This window comes from Macaca nemestrina, chromosome 7 (genome assembly GCF_043159975.1).
Source record: "Macaca nemestrina isolate mMacNem1 chromosome 7, mMacNem.hap1, whole genome shotgun sequence".
Taxonomy (NCBI): Eukaryota; Metazoa; Chordata; class Mammalia; order Primates; family Cercopithecidae; genus Macaca; species Macaca nemestrina.
In genome coordinates, this window is record NC_092131.1 from 35,549,852 (window position 1) to 35,566,046 (window position 16,195).

General features: G+C 43.7%; 1 protein-coding gene and 1 long non-coding RNA gene across 23 annotated transcripts in view; one reads left to right on the forward strand and one right to left on the reverse strand.

The window, feature by feature from the left end:
- The window catches only part of LOC105494330 (regulator of G protein signaling 6), a 626,815-nt gene that overhangs the window by 142,307 nt on the left and 468,313 nt on the right, over positions 1–16,195 (reverse strand). The gene's annotated exons all lie outside the window — the stretch shown is intronic.
- LOC139364253 (uncharacterized) lies at positions 3,502–6,680 on the forward strand. Its single transcript, XR_011625757.1, has 4 exons — positions 3,502–3,641; positions 4,086–4,159; positions 5,359–5,572; positions 6,544–6,680. It is a non-coding gene; the product is annotated as an uncharacterized lncRNA (long non-coding RNA).

Consider the following 16,195-nt stretch of genomic DNA (forward strand, 5'->3'; position numbering starts at 1 on the left):
CTTACCCCCAAACTAAGTGCCATGCAAAAATTGCCAAGGACTCAAGCCCACAGCACTTGACACATTCCAGCAAAGACTGGAATAGGACAGAATACTTGGCCTCCCCTTGCGACTCCAGGAGAGGGGATGTGGGCTTCTCTAGGCAGAGCTCCAGGCCCTACCAGGAATAGCCCCAAGCAGGTTGGCAACCTAAGGAGATTGTCCCACCTCCATTTACTGGAACCACCTCACGCCTGCTACGCTAGCCGGATGGCTTCATCCTCTGAGGAAATGCCGCCACGCGACTGGAAGCTACATGTGGAGAGGGATGGGCTTGCTTTTGCTTATCACAACCCCAGCCAGGCACTGAATGAATGACTGGATGAGAATGAAGCTTTCAACATGTCTATAATCCCTAGTGTCAGAGCAGGGATCCTGACTTACGATTTGTATGTAGTAAATGATTTTGGAATGAAAATATTTTTTTCAACTTTTATTTTAGGCTCAGGGGGTACATGTGCAGGTTTGTTTTATGTGTAAATTGTGTGTTGCTGAGGTTTGATAGACATACGATCCCGTCACTCAAGTAGTGAGCAAAGGACCGGCTATGTAGTTTTTCACCCCTCGTCCCCCTCCCACTCTACCCCCTCTAATAGTCTTCAGTGTCAGTTACTATCATCTTTGTGTCCCTGAGGACCCAATGTTTAGCTCCCACTTATAAGGGAGAACATATAGCATTGAGTTTTCTGCCCCTGCTTTAATTTGCCTAGGATAATGGCCTCCAGCTCCATTCATGTTGCTGCAAAGAACATGATTTTATCCTTTTCATGGCTGTGTAGTATTCCGTGGTGTATGTGTACCATGTTTTTTTCCCCAATCCATTGTTGAATGAATACATTGTTAACAATTACTTCCATCTCATCTTGTATCTTATAATTAGAGACCAGACATCAGCTTTTGAGAGGAAAAAAGCAGCCCAGGGCCATCAGCGTGAGCCTGAGGGCCAGGTAAACATGACATGGGGTGGGGGGACATATGAGTGGAAAACCACAATCTCCATAAATGGGACAAATTTCTGTCTATTTCACAACTTTGTCTGTGGCTATGTCTGGCACCCATGCTCTCTAAGGATTCTTTTCCATCTCATATTCCTCACTATATTCAACACACTGCTAGGGGATGGCCCTCTTCACAAATCCTTTTCTAAACTAACTCCCACGTGACTTAACTCTCTGACTCGCCTGCCATGTGGCCACCTGTCAGGCCCTTCTACTCTTCATAGTCTTTTTCTTCCTTTGTGGGTTAAAACAATGGAAATTTATTCTCTCCCAGTTCTGAAGGCCAGAAGTTCAAAATCAAAGTGTCAGCAGAGTTGGTTCTTTCTAGAGGCTCTGCGGGCAGGTCCGCTCCATGCCCTCTCCTGGTTCTGCTGCTGAGCATCCTCGGTGCTCCTTGGCTTGCAGATGGGCCCCAGGTCTCTGCCTCCATCCTCATTTGGCCTTCCTCTCCCAGTCCTCTTCCTGGGATTATTAAGCGAGTCCACTTGTGTTTGACTTCCTCTGCCCTCAGAATGGCAAATCCCCCCACATCTGTCACCAGTGTGCTTGGCCCTTTGATGCTCCTCATGACACCACCCACTCTCATGGGGACACACACACAAGCTGTGGGCACCCACTCCCCAATCTCAGACAAGGACGAAGGGTGAGGCTGCTCTCCTGAGTACACAGGGCTCTCCCAGTCTCCTGGGCTGGCCTGCTGAACTGGACCTGAGCTTTCCTGGAAAACAAAAAAGCGAGACTTCTTTCTCTCACCCACTTGACTCTGCAGCTCCGGTTTGGACTACTTATTTCTCTAGATTTGTTTTTCCCAAGACTGTAGACACTAACAAGAAATTACTTGTTATATATAACTCTGTTATTATAACTTACAATAAATATACTAGATACTTTATATTATTATACATGTTGATTGATATTATAGCATAACTCAGATGTAAAGCTCATATTGCAGTTCTAAGGATATAGGAATTTTATTTTTACATCCCATCTGTATTAGTCCATTTTCATGCTGCTGATAAAGATATACCTAAGACTGGGTAATTTACAAAAGAAAGAGGTTTAATGGACCTACAGTTCCACATGACTGGGGAGGCCTCACAATCACAGCAGAAGGCAAGGAGGTGCAAGTGATGTCTTACATGGATGGCAGCAGGCAAAGAGAGAGTTGTGCAGGGGAACTCCTCCTTATAACATCGCCAGATCTCAGGAGGCTTGTTTGGTATCATGAGAACAGCATGGGAAAGACCTGCCCCCATGATTCAATTACCACCCACCAGGTCCCTCCCACAACCTGTGGATTTGAGTGGGAACACAGACAAGCCATATCGCCATTTAATCCATGGAATGATTCTGTGAGGTCAGCAGGGAGCATGATCCCTGCTTTTCAGAAGAGGAAACGGGAGCCAAGTCTTTCTTGCAGCCCACAGCAAGTTACATAGTACAGTGGCCTCCAAGGGAGGAGGCATGGGGAGCTGCACACAGGGTGCAGGCAATAAGGGGTGTAACTGCCCAGAAACAATGTAAGTATCACAAAATACATCAGTGACGAATACTTTCCCTGCTTGGTGCTCCACTGATGCTGGGACTAGAGCCCAGCCATGGGGTTTCTAAGCTGGTGTTGTCTCCCCTCTACCATGGCCCCTCAAGGTCAAGGCAGAGGTGATTTTAGAGGCTCCTGGAGGGGCACAACCCACATATTCAATTCACAGGAGAAACTAAGTCCTCTTTTCTCAAAGGGGTGTGTTAGGTCAGCCTGGGGTGGGGAGGCAGTCCCCAAAGGCATCACGTTAGAGCTGGGAATTCTGAGCTTTGGTGATAGTACTTCTCTGTTCTGGGTGTAAGACATTTCAATACAGTCTTTGGTTTCGTTTAAAATATAAATAATCAAATTTCTCGTAGTTTTGATGACCAGGAAAATCCTACCCCACCCTCACTCTACTCCCTGCCTCTCAGCCCGTGGCGCCGCACCTCATCTCCATATGGCTCATCACCCCATCCCGCCACTTCTTTGGCTCCAGTCCCATCCCTTCCTCTCACCCCATATTTCTGATGAAAATTATTCCAACCAATCCATGCTGCTTGCTGTCATTTTCCTGACTTCACAGGGGAAAAAGAGATTCTCTACAAGTTTTAAGACAGATCACAGGTACAAAAAAAAAAATCTAACTGCGTCCATCTTTTGGCAGAAACAGTCTGCTGGCTGAAAGCAGAAGTGATCTGGGCATGAACAGGTGTCCTTGCTTGAGGCCAGCATTCCTTTCTGCCCTATTTTCAATCACGCCTGGGGTGCAGTTCACACTATCACCACGCAGGGGCGCTGTTGCTCTGGAAAGTCACGGCTTCTGCAGGCAGCTGCCTTCAGTTAAGAAAAACTGCCAGGTTCCAGGGGGGTGATACTGATTTTTTATTTCTTTTAAATTAATAATCATTGGCGTTCTGCATACTGCTTAATTTCTTAGTTGTAGAGGTACAGAGTTGAAGCCTGTTAGATGTCGTTTATGGCATTTTCCAGCGGCAAATAATGAGGGCTCAGGGATACCTTGATCGCAGCTAAATTACTGGTGAAGGTTTTTCACGAGTTTAAAAGTGTTCCTGGACCTTCAGGTAATACGAGTTAAATAATTACCATGTTAATTGCAGAGGTCCAAAGGATAAAAGGGAAGAAAATGAATTCACAGGAAAGAAAACTTTTAGGTTTATTAAAGGATAGAGGTGGGGGCAGGGTTAGCTGAACTATACCAGACCTCACAAATGATGCAGCAATGATGACTGGTTATTAAAAAGTGTAATGAAGCCAGCAGTTCCAGAATTTATGAGATTGTGGATTAGAGGCCTAGATTCCTCAAAGTGTCTGCAGCAAATCCTGATTCCCAAATCTCTAGCTTCTCCCAATGTAAAGTGCGTGCTTATTCTTGTCTGCAGACAGTTAGCATTTGGCTAATATTAACTTCCAATATGTAATTTTGGAGACCCTCAAATAGAACAGGTTATAAAAACACAATACCCTCCTGACATTGTGAGACCTTGTTACCCACACGTTTGTGCCAGGAGAGCAACGCGAAGAAAATTGGGGGCAAGCCTGGGGTTTGAGACTGACTTCTGCCACGAACTTGGTACACTGAGTGAGTCACATATCCAAATTCTTCCTTCTTTCATCTGTAGATTGAAGCTTTTAATTGAGCTTCCCTCTGAGTCCATTCTGGTTCTGACAAACGCCTCCCCTCCCCGTGTTCGGCCCGCATGGTGACAGCCTTCCTGGCCTTCCAGTCCATTTCTCTCACGCCCTTAGGGGGGCAGATTGGACCACTTTGCTCTACTTCTCTCCACCTAGAATGTCCTTCTTCCCATTTCACTGCATTTCTATGTTTTTAAATTCCTACTTCAGGTCTCAGGGCAAAAGTCACCTGCTCTGAGAAGCATTCGCTGATGCCACAGAGGCAGAGAGTCTCCCCTCCTTTATGATTTTGCTGCTCTTTACCTATACTTCTCTTTAGCACCTACCCTTTTCTCTTTTGGGTTATGATGATTTCAGGAGCCTCTTTGCAACAGCCAGGTCTCCAGGGGCATGACTGACGTTGATTTATCCATCCCACAGGGTCCGGCTCAGTGGCCAGCACACAGCAGGAACCAAGGAAATGGCTGATTGAGTTAACAGTCACATGCTCACAGACACATTGTATTTTGTGCAGAGCATCTGGGCTCAACTTAAACACTGATGTTCAGCCGACAGGATTTTGTCCCTGGTATACCCGCACTGTCTCTCTCCTACAATTCAGGCAGGCTTCCCCAGTGGTTAGCATTCTTGGACTCTGAATCAGACTGCCTGAGTTCAAAGCCTGGCTCTGCCACTTCCCAGCTATGAGCGCTTGGACAAGCTGCTGAACTTCTCTGTGCCTCCATTGCTCACCTATGCGGTGAAGTTAATGACAGTATTCTCTTTATACAGCTGCCGTGCAGATAAAATGAGCTAATACTTGTAATACACTTGAAAAAGCACCCAATGCAAAGCAAGCTCTCAGTAAATGCTGCTAGCTTTAAATAGTATTTTTACTACTACTAATCAAAAGATAACCACCTTGGGACTTCTTGCCAGTTAGCAGTATCTTTCTCTCATGGTAAGAACAAAATGTCCCCTTGCGTTTATCCCGGTGCCTATTCATGTCTCTAGTGAGTTTTACTGGCATCCACTGTAGAAGGCTGAGAAATGCATCCAAGTCAGCCCGCTCCCTGGGTGGGCTTCAGTTCTGGGTCTTCACAGTGAATCTTAGTTTGGCAAAAGCCTTGAGTGCATGGAAAACAGATTAACTCGCTATCATTTCAGCCTGCCACCAGCCATTTGCTAAATTGCACAATTTGATATGATGTGTGTCCTCCTGGCCCCTCTCAGACCTGCCCAGGCGCCAGCCTTGCCTCTTATCTATATGGTGCTATGGCTGTAATTCATCTGACCACTTGTGCCATGCATCCTCTCAGCAGATTTGTCCTTTTATTTGCTGCGATTCAAGGACAGAAGAAAGAAAAAGGAATGAAGAGAGGTGAGAATAAACAACAGGAGAAAAAATACGTTTCAAGGCACCTTCCATGCAAGGAGTTTCGAGACATTCTCTCTCCAGGTTGGAGCTCAGCAGTGGATGAGCCTCTCTATCCATCACTGGGCCTGCTCAGCCTGTATCTGGCTGCAGTATTATTTCAGAGAAAACTCCTTTTTCTATCTTTCTGATCCTACTCTAATTTCCTTCTGCCTCCTCTTAAGCCTATTTCCTGGTAAAGAAGTTTATTTTGAAGTAGGCTGGGCACGGTGGCTCATGCCTGTAATCCCAGCACTTTGGGAGGCCAAGGTGGGTGGATTGCCTGAGGTCGGGAGTTCGAGACCAGCCTGGCTAGCATGGTGAAACCCCATCTCTACTAAAAATACAAAAATTAGCCAGCTGTAGAGGCAGGTGCCTGTAATCCCAGCTACTTGGGAAGCTGAGGCAGGAGAATTGCTTGAACCCGGGAGGTGGAGGTTGCAGTGTGCTGAGATTGCACCATTGTATTCCAGCCTGGGCAACAGAGCGAGACTCAGTCTCAAAAAAAAAAAAAAAAAAAAAAAAGAAGTTTATTTTGAAGTGAGACACTGGCAGTACAGATGCTGTCTGTCTGCCTCATGGTCTTTTCCCATAGTACCTAGATCTAGAAAAATGGGCCGTGGCTTTTCGCATGTATATCCAGGTAGGGACAGGCAGATGGAGGAAAGGTGGGAGAATGATGGAAACAGGAATAGCCTAACTTGTTTTTCTCCCTCCAAGTGTTCAGATCGCCCCCAAGCTATGCTATAAATCACAGCCACATTAAGCTTAAAGTACAGCCTGAGCTCTGTTGATCAAAAACTTGGGTGTAAAAGGATGTGAAATTATGTGGTCCAGTTGCTTCTTGTTACAATTTGTCATTTGACAAATTGTATTGTTACATTGTCATTTGACAATGACCTCACCAACATTTCAATCAACCTTTCTCATTCTTTCAGAGCCTAGTGCTTCTCACACAGCTCAGTTGGCAGGGAGCATTGCGGAAACCAGAATGCCGGCTGCACAATTTCATGTCTGCCCTTCATGCAGGTGGCACGCTCAGGGAGTGACGCTGATAAATGCCTGAAGGATGAAGTTCCACTGCCCTGCTGTGGTGGCAGCAGCAACAGTGGCAGGGGCAGTAGTCACAGTGGCAGTCGTGATGCAGTGCTAACATCTACTAAGGCGTACCCTGTGCCAGGCCCTGTTCCACGTGTTTTATACACACCAATCAACCTGTCTAATCCTCATGCCGTGGTTGCAGGGGTATATACGCTATTATTAGACTCATGTTATTGAGACATTGAGAGATTAATAAACTGGCCCAAAGTCACATAACTGACATCAGAGGTGGTATCTGAACACAGGCTGTCTGCTGTCAATGCTCACAATCTTAACCGCACTCTTCAGAGAGCTCAAAGAGAGAGGTTCTTGTTCCTTCCTGAGTTTGACTTCAGGTGATCATTTCCTTGTTTGCAATGGGCAGCTACTGACACAGATTATATTAGCACTACAGCCTAAGGTCAGGTGTTGACTGCTACTTCCTGAGAAGAGTTGTGGACTTTAACCCAAAGGCCTGAAGCTCTAAACAGAGGACTTCAGCTGAATGTTTTTTTTTTTTTTGGTAGGGGAGGAGTCACTTTACAGTTTTAGTTTTAGGTTAATGTAATTAACTGAGAACACTTTGAGAAATTCAGGTTAAGACAGTCAACTTACAAATCTGATACTTTATAAGTTTTAGGCTTAATATAAAATATTGGCATATTTGCAAAACTTTTCTCATTCAGAGCTGAGAACAGGGGACAAGGATCTGACAGGAATATTCAGATCAATGTTTCTCGAAATTGTGTAATGCATATAGAGCTCTGTTAAAGAACAAATTCTTACAGTGCTCTGGTATTCATTCACATTCTTTTAATTTCAATGCTACAAATGTAAAACTAGGAATAAACTTTTTTTTTTTTTTTTTTTTGGAGACAGAGTCTTACTCTGTCACCCAGGCTGGAGTGCAATGGCCTGATCTCAGCTCACTGCGACCTCTGCCTCCTGTGTTCAAGCGTTTCTCCTGTCTTAGCCTCCTGAGTAGTTGGGATTACAGGCACGTGCCACCACACCAGGCTAATTTTTGTACTTTTAGTAGAGCCAGGGTTTCACCATGCTGGTCAGGCTGGTCTCGAACTCCTGACCTCGTGATCCACTCGCCTTAGCCTCCCAAAGTGCTGGGATTACAGGCATGAGTCACTGCACCCGGCATAGGAATAAACTTTTTAGGCTTTTAATTCTTATACAAGTGTACAACCAAATGAATGCACGTAAACACAGAGACACAGATGAGTAAAATTCAAATCAAGAAGCATTAATTCTTGTGATGGATGTTGCTTTGGTAACACTAATCGCCAGTGTTGTGCCTATCAGGTCAAACCGTAGGCAGTTGCCACTTTTGTAGATCATAAATAAAAGAGATGTTAAAACAATTTTAATTGGGAGGTCATTAAGCTGAAGTAATTCTAGCATTTTAAGTTCCTATGCAAGCAAACCAAAGCCCAATGTGAACAGTAAAATGAAACTAGAGAAGTTACCAATCAGAAACCCCCAACTAACCTCTAACTAGGGACTTTCTACTCTAACAAATCAAATATGTTTACTTTGTCTTACTTCCATGTTCATCCTATTAAAGGCACTACCCACACTGCTGGGTAGAGCTCTCTGAACCTCTTCTGGTTCTAAGTGCTGCCCGATTCATGAATCCTTTAATGCTCACATAAACTCTGTTACATGTATTGTATCCACAGTTTTTCTTTTAACAGTGGCAAAAAGACTAACTTACATGTTCCATTTTTGTTGACTTGAATCTTTTGACTCTGAACAACAGGGACCCCTTACTGGAGTCTCTGTTTTTGTTATGATTTTAAAATAATGTGCTAGTTTTTACAGAAGTAATCCAAGTGTACTCCAACATACATGACTTAAAAACTTTGACTCATCAAAATAAGAGTCATTTTGCATTTTACACTCTACTTTCTGCTACAGAATTATTCCAAGCTGTTATGTACTAAGATGAAACCCAGAGAAGACCCTGTCCAGTAAGGTGTCCCAGGGGTCCATGCTACAGGGCAGGCACTCTATGATGACTCAACCCTCCCATCATTTTTATCCTTCCAAATAGCTATAAAACTGGTTCATTAAGCTTGCTGTGACTTTAACAGAAATGCACCAATTATCTAATATGCTCTTTTCTGTTCTTTATTAGATTGTGACACTTATCATAGTATGTACCTCTAATGTACTATGCCATTTCCATGATGCCAAACTGATTCAATATCTACTCTAAGAAACTAAACTCATGGTCTATAAAAATGTCATTCAACTGTGAACTATCACAGCAAAGGAGTTTTGCTTTTGTACCTGATGATAAAGCCCCACACAGTACAAAATGAGGACAAGACAGATTTTATCAACCCAATGACAGCCAGATATGCCTTGCAAACATTTAAAGTCAAGTGATGTGATTTTAGATGATGTCTTGGTTAACTACAGGACTGGGAACAAAGGCACTGAAATCTCATGACAGTGCTGAATTATAAGGTGGTCATCTAGGGTATATCTACACATTATTATACTAAACATTGAAAAGATTAGCATAAATTTTTTTAAGTTATCATCAAAAAACACACAATTTGAAAAACTGGTAGAATTTGCAAGTCATCTGAGAACCACCGGGGTCTGTGGATCTTAGTATAAATAGACTCGAGTCGATCTAAAACTGCTGAGTGCAAGTCAGTCTTCAGAAGATATGGCTTTGCCAACTACCCTGTCAACAACAGAAAAGGACTCTTTATCATTTCCTTTAAATAGTAAGTGTTCTAAGTGGATTAACAAGCATGAGTCAGTTTGTTAAAACTTGATTTAGATACAACTTTTTGGGGAGCATATCCCTCACATAAAGCGAGAGCTAATGACTCTAGCTCTCTCCAGTGGAGCACAGGGGAAGGCTGCCTGTAATGAGAAAGCAAAGTAAGCCTGGAGGTTTCATAGTTGGCTATACAGTTTCCAATATAGGGCTCCTTCTCATAGTTGGGGCTACCTCCCTATTTAACACAGACTGCAACAAATGGTACAATAAGAGTAAAGCACAAGTTAAGAAAGCAGCAGTAGTAACGGTGCTCTTGATCTGTTGAGAGCCCATGAGAAGATCCAGCCATAACAGCAATGAGCTATTTCCCTTACACTTCAACTACTGGCGGAGGCTTTTAATGTCATTGCACTAGCATCTGTGTTTCACACAAGGTCAGATTCTAAAGAAAAGTAACATTTCCTGACAAAGGGGGCTTGAGAAGCTCTCCCAGCTTTCTGTCTAGAATAACACAGACCTTGAGGGGATTACATGGCAGTTAAAAAATACAGCACTCACAATAATGTTGGATCAAATATCTGAGTACCTAATGGCAAATGCAGATCTTGGGGCTTCTCAGCCTCCATAATCACATGAGCTAATTCTTTACATAAATCTCTTTATACGCACATACAGACACGCAGCACTCATTAGAAAGACAGTAGGAGCAGCAATACCACAGGACATCCAGAGGGAAGCAGAGCTTTCCATTGACATCAACCAATAAAGACTGCATACTACAAGGCGGTTCGCCAAACAACAAGCATATAAGCAAAGACTAAGACGTAGCTACCAGGGTCATGTAGTAAAATAAAGTGAGCAGCTCAGCATAGGCAGTGTGGGGCAATGCTGCATGGACACACAGAGAGAACACAGATCCTCCCAGAACTATCATTCTTTTACCACAGGAGTTAAAGGTGGTCACCAGCTTTTAAGAGAGGAACACCTAGGGTCTTGGTATTAGAACCTACAATACAATAGGACATGATACATTACAAACCAATATCATTAATTATGAACAGTATGTAACAACATCAATGTAACTAAAGAAAATTGTACATACAGTTTTCATTACCCCATGTGGCTTTGGTGATTCTCACTGGTTATTTTCATAAAGTCTTAATGTTACTTGGAGATATCTGGACAATGTGGACCAACCTGACTATTGAGATCTTGGCTGGATATCCACACAGTGGCACAACCAAAGCTGCAGCCATGCCTACCCTTCATTCTCCTTACTGAATACGGCTTTAAGGAGGCCGACACCCGTCTGAGTCCAAAGGTGTCTATTGGTACCTGTAACCACCTTTGTGTGGTGGCTGGTTTGGGAGTTTTGTCCCCGAAATACTCAGATGAACATACCCATATTGTTGCATATCTATTGCAAGGCAATAACAGACATTGCCAACACAGAGAAAACACAAAATTGCACTCTGTCTCTATAAAGGGAGTTTTCCCATCTTTAGGAGAAATCTGGTAGCTAGTGGCAGAAATTAACACCCACCCCCTGACCTCCAGCCTCTACTCCCTTCATAAACAACCGACGAGCTTTGGGAGCCTCTACAACTCTGTGCAGCCCCAGTTCCTGGTCACTAGAACCGACACTGTGAACTTTTGCCTCAGTTTTCACCGTAGTGCTCAGACATAAGCAGCAAACTGCTTATTTGATGTTTTGCTAAATAGCAGTTTCTTATTTCCTCTTTCTCTCTCTCTTTCTTTTTTTTTTTTTTTTTTGAGATGGAGTCTTGCTCTGTCACTCAGGCTGGAGTGCAGTGGCGCGATCTCGTCTCACTGCAACCTCCTCCTCCCGGGTTCAAGCAATTCTCCTGCCTCAGCCTCCCGAGTAGCTGGGAATACAGGTGTGCGCCACTGCGCCCGGCTGATTGTTGTATTTTTAGTAGAGACGGGGTTTCACCATGTTGGCCAGGATGGTCTTGATCTCCTGACCTCGTGGTCTGCCCGCCTCAGCCTCCCAAAGTGCTGGGATTACAGGCGTGATGAGCCACCGCTCCTGGCCCTTATTTCCTTGTTTGTAGTAAAGAGCTTTTCCTCCAGGTGACTGGATAATTTTCTCTAAACATCCTCCTTCCCCCACCCTCTCCCATTTATTGTCTACAGTAACATTAACATTTGGATGCAAACAGCCCCAGCAATCCCTGACCATAGCAGCCCTGAGAAACCATAGCAGCCCTGAGACCATAGCAGCCCCGAGACCACAGCAGCCCTGAGAAACCAACATAGCATTCCAATCTTTAAAAGAAGGTACAAGGGGGTGACCACCATTGATACTGAAAGCTTATTACATTTCAGGAAATAGAAAATTCAATACCATCACCAAAGCAGGCCCCTGCCAGGGATTCTTCCAGCAGAGGGGCGGGCAAGGAGACCTAGTGCTAATGTGGAGGTTTGTACTTCCCCAAAAGTCTGGTTGTTGGGAGCTGCAGTGAATTTATGTGTGATGACACAAGGCCACATGGGTTAGAGGCAGCCATCATTTCTCCATAAACATATACTTGTATATATACATATATAAAGATTGTATATGTCATCATGTCTAAGCTCTCAACAATCCACCTGGGTAGATGAAAGTGCTTTACAAAGAAGGATGTTAAGGCATATGTGACTGCCCAAGGTGATGCTGTTATTGGTGGGGTTACACTTTGAACCCCCCACTTTTGAAAGCAAGTCATTTACTCTTTACTTTGCTGTGTTGATGTCCTTTCAGAAGTTTAAATGATTAAGGAAATGTAGGGGATAATTATTATAACTTAGTGGCTAGTTTGCTTCCCTGCTGAGAGTAGACCACCTAGTCAATTGTTAGGGGAAAAGAAGGAAATACTGCTGTGAGATCCTCTCCTCTCTCTTTTCCATGCTACCCTCCAGGCTCACTCACAAGTTACGGGATCACAAAGGAGTGGATTTGGAAGGCAGCGAAGACCCTGCGGGGATACATTCCTGCCGCTTTGCCTGTGCCACCCAGCTCTCCCCTTTACATTCTTACTACAGCCACCCAATCTCAAGAAGCTGCTGATTCTGTTTTGAAACATCACTGATTGTCAAGGATGTTTTTCCCTTACACTGATCTTAAAAAGTCTGTTTCCCTGCAACCTGGTCTCATTCAGCTCTAACCCTCCTCAACTTCTTGTGAATCCCTTTAAGTTCTTCTCTTCTCCAGGGTCCCCCCCTTCCTCTCACTACTCTTCATCCTGACAGATCTTCCTGGCTTATCACCCTGCTGGACACTCTCCCAGGGAGAAACTGAGATTTGTCATCGTTCTCTTACAGTGGGTGCCTCCATGTAAGCCAGCACTTCCGAGGTGCCCTAGATCTGTAGGGATGCAGGAGGACCCCCACTTCCCTCAATTCAGGCATTCGAATTCCACCCGTGGCAGTAACCACGGTGGCAGCTCTGCCACTCTTTCAGCCTTCGTTCTGGCCAATGCTTAGACGAACTAGCTCTGCAAACCGGAAAATTCCAATACCTAACATGTCCTTCAATTTGGTTCATCAGTTGAAATCTTTTGAAATTCTGTCATTTGACTTCTTTGTTGTGCTTGCCCTATGGGGCCACACAGAGAGTCTTGAAGCATGCAGGGCTTCTGGCAGGGACTTGCATCCTGGGGACAGCTCACATTGCATCATGGTTGGCAGCAGAGGAGCTGGCATCAAGGGTTTCCCTGGGGGAAAGGGTGGCTCTCAGGATCTGGAATCAGAAGCAGTGCTGGAACAAGGCAGACGGGACGTCGGGTTCTGGCTTCATACAGAGCACATCAGACAAACTTCAGCAAACAACTTCCCTAAAGCTTCAGGAAATATTCTCCCATCCACCCAGAATTTCCAGCTTTCCCATAGCTTCATAGCCTGAGGCATCTTAAGGGAGCTTCTCAGATCCACAGAACGGACTTCCCTTTCTAACTCAGAATCAGTCATAACCATGACTTTGACCTACACCTCCTGTCTTCATTCAAGATCTTCATAGAAACTTGAATAGGAGTGGGTCAAAAAGAAGGGTCCTGTGCCCTTTCTTCCTCACACCATGCGAGCATCACTAATAAACACTTGTGCATGACTGTCCATCCCAGGTCAGTGCAATCTTCTTATACAGCCAATGTTTCTCCAGCATATTCATTACCAACCAAATTTTGACAGGTTCCATCACATAGCTTCCTGAAATCAAGAAACCTGAGATCTTTAACATTCCTTTTAATTTCAGTAACTTTATTATAGGTTCAATATCGTACTATTTTGGCCCTTTCTGGAAATTAAACATAATTTTCTTTCAGCACTCTCCGGTAAGATTTATTTAGGTCTGCAGACGGGCTTAAAGGAGTTAAGTATTGGCTTATCGTTTTGACCATTTTGGGCTTTTTTCTTTTTCTTTCCATATTGTTTATTCCTTATGTTATTTTTATTTGAATATAATAATTGTACATCTTTATAGGGTACAGAGTGGTATTTCGATAGATACAATGTGTAACGATAAATCATGGTAATTAACATATCCATCACCTCAAAGAGTTTTCATTTCTCTATGTTGGGAACATTCAAAATCTTCTATTCTAGCTATTTGAAAATATACAAAAATTATTGTTAACTGTAGTCACCCGACAGTGCTATAGAACACTAGAACATATTCCTCTGATTTGGCTATAATTTTGTATCCTTGAACCAACCTCTCCATCTCCTCCCCTCCTACCCTTTTCAGTTTCCAATAACTACAATTGTACTCTCTACTTCTATGAGATCACTGTTTTTCAGACTCTGTATGTGAACGAGATCATATGGTATTTGTCTTTCTGTGCCTGGGTTATTTCACTTAACATAATGTCCTCCAGGCTCATCTATGTGGCTGAATAGTATTCCACTGTGTAAATATACCACACTTTATTTATCCATTCATCTGTTGATGGACACTTAGGTTGACTCCATATTAGTGATTGTGAATAGTGCTGTGATAAACATGGGGTGCAGGTATCCCTCTGATATACAGGTTTCCTTTGGATAAATGCCTAGTAATGGGGGCTGGGCATGGTAGCTCACGCCTGTAATCCCAGCACTTTGGGTGGCCAAGGTGGGCAGATGACTTGAGATCAGGAGTTCAAGGCCAGCCTGGCTAACATGGGGAAACCCTGTTTCAACTAAAAATACAAAGGTTAGCTGGGCATGGTGGCACGCACCTGTAATCCCAGCTACTGGGGAGGCTGAGGCAGGAGAATCACTTGAACCCATGAGGTGGAGGTTGCAGTGAGCCAAGATCATGCCAGTGCACTCTAGTCTGGGCAACAGAGCAAGACTCCATCTCAAAAAACAAAACAAAACAAAAAAACCCAAAAACAAAAAACATAAAACAAAACAGAAACCTAGTAGTGGGATTGCTGGGTTTTATGGTAGTTCTATTTTTAGTTTTTTTGGAGGAACCTCCATACTATTCTCCATAGTGGCTGTACTAATTTACATTCCTACCAACACTGTATAAGTGTTTTTTGCATCCTTGTTAGCATTTGTTATTTTTTGTCTTTTTGATCATAGCCATTCTAACTGGGGTGAGATAATATCTCACTGTGGTTTTTATTTGCATTTCCCTGATGATGGTGATGTTGAAATTTTTTTTTTCATATACGTGTTGGCCATTTGTATGTCTTCTTTTGAGAAATGTCTGTTCAGCTGATTTGCCCAGTTTTCAATCGCAACCCTGTTTATTGTTTTCTTTCCAGTTAGACCATTGTCTTTGATAGGAAAGATAAATGTGAAGTTGCTTTTACTTCATCCGCCTTCTCAACATCAACTACCATAGCCACTCAACCCCTTGAAGCAGGAAGTACTTCTGTGCCTCCTTGACCTTACTGCTGGATATCTTTTATTTGTTCCTCCAGAAACACTACCTTTCTGTATGCTGCTCTGAGCCCTGAGAGGGATCTCGGATGAACTGGATCAATGGATCTCTCTTTGCCTTCTGGCTGGGTTCAGCCAAGGGGAGGCAGCACCGGGAGGTGGTGGGGCAGACAGTGGCTCAGTTCCCTTCCTGCCCAGTCCCACGGGTTGGCTGGCTCCACCACTGAGAGCCACTGCTTCTGCTATGGGTCCCTTCCCTCCAGACTACTTCCATCAGCTTCCAGCTTGCCCCATCTCTTGTCACTTTCCCTGTATCCTACCCACACCTTTTAAAATCTTCTTTTTATTAAAATATCCTCAAATATCTTCAGTGAGCCATCTGCTTCCTCTGAGATCACATCATCTTTCTTGTCACTCCAAATCAAATGGTCTTTTTGCTGTGGTGGCGGCTGACCTCAGGATGTTTTGCAAGAGTCCAATCTTTTCTAAGTGTTATTCTTTCAGTTTTGGATGCTTTATGTTTCTTTCTCCTTATCTTTCTTGCTTCATTTTGTGCATCTTTTTAAAATTTCAGCTCTTCAGAAAGAGCTATGTAGCTTTCTAATTTAATTGCACATGTTGCCGTTTTTTGTTTTTTTCCTCAGTAGAAACATTTGGAAATCCCAAACTTGCTAGAGAAACTCAAGTTTGAAAGGGACCTGGGGTCACATGAGAGTTACCCAGTCCAGCTCTTCTCATTCTATGCCCTTTCCCTCGGGAAACATCTCACATATATAAAATCATGTTTGGCTTTTGTCTCTGTATTTCTAGTAACAAAGTGGTTGTGATGCCCTCACAAATGATGGAGTATGTCACAACAGTGAGGCTTGTGAACCACTCACCCAGCT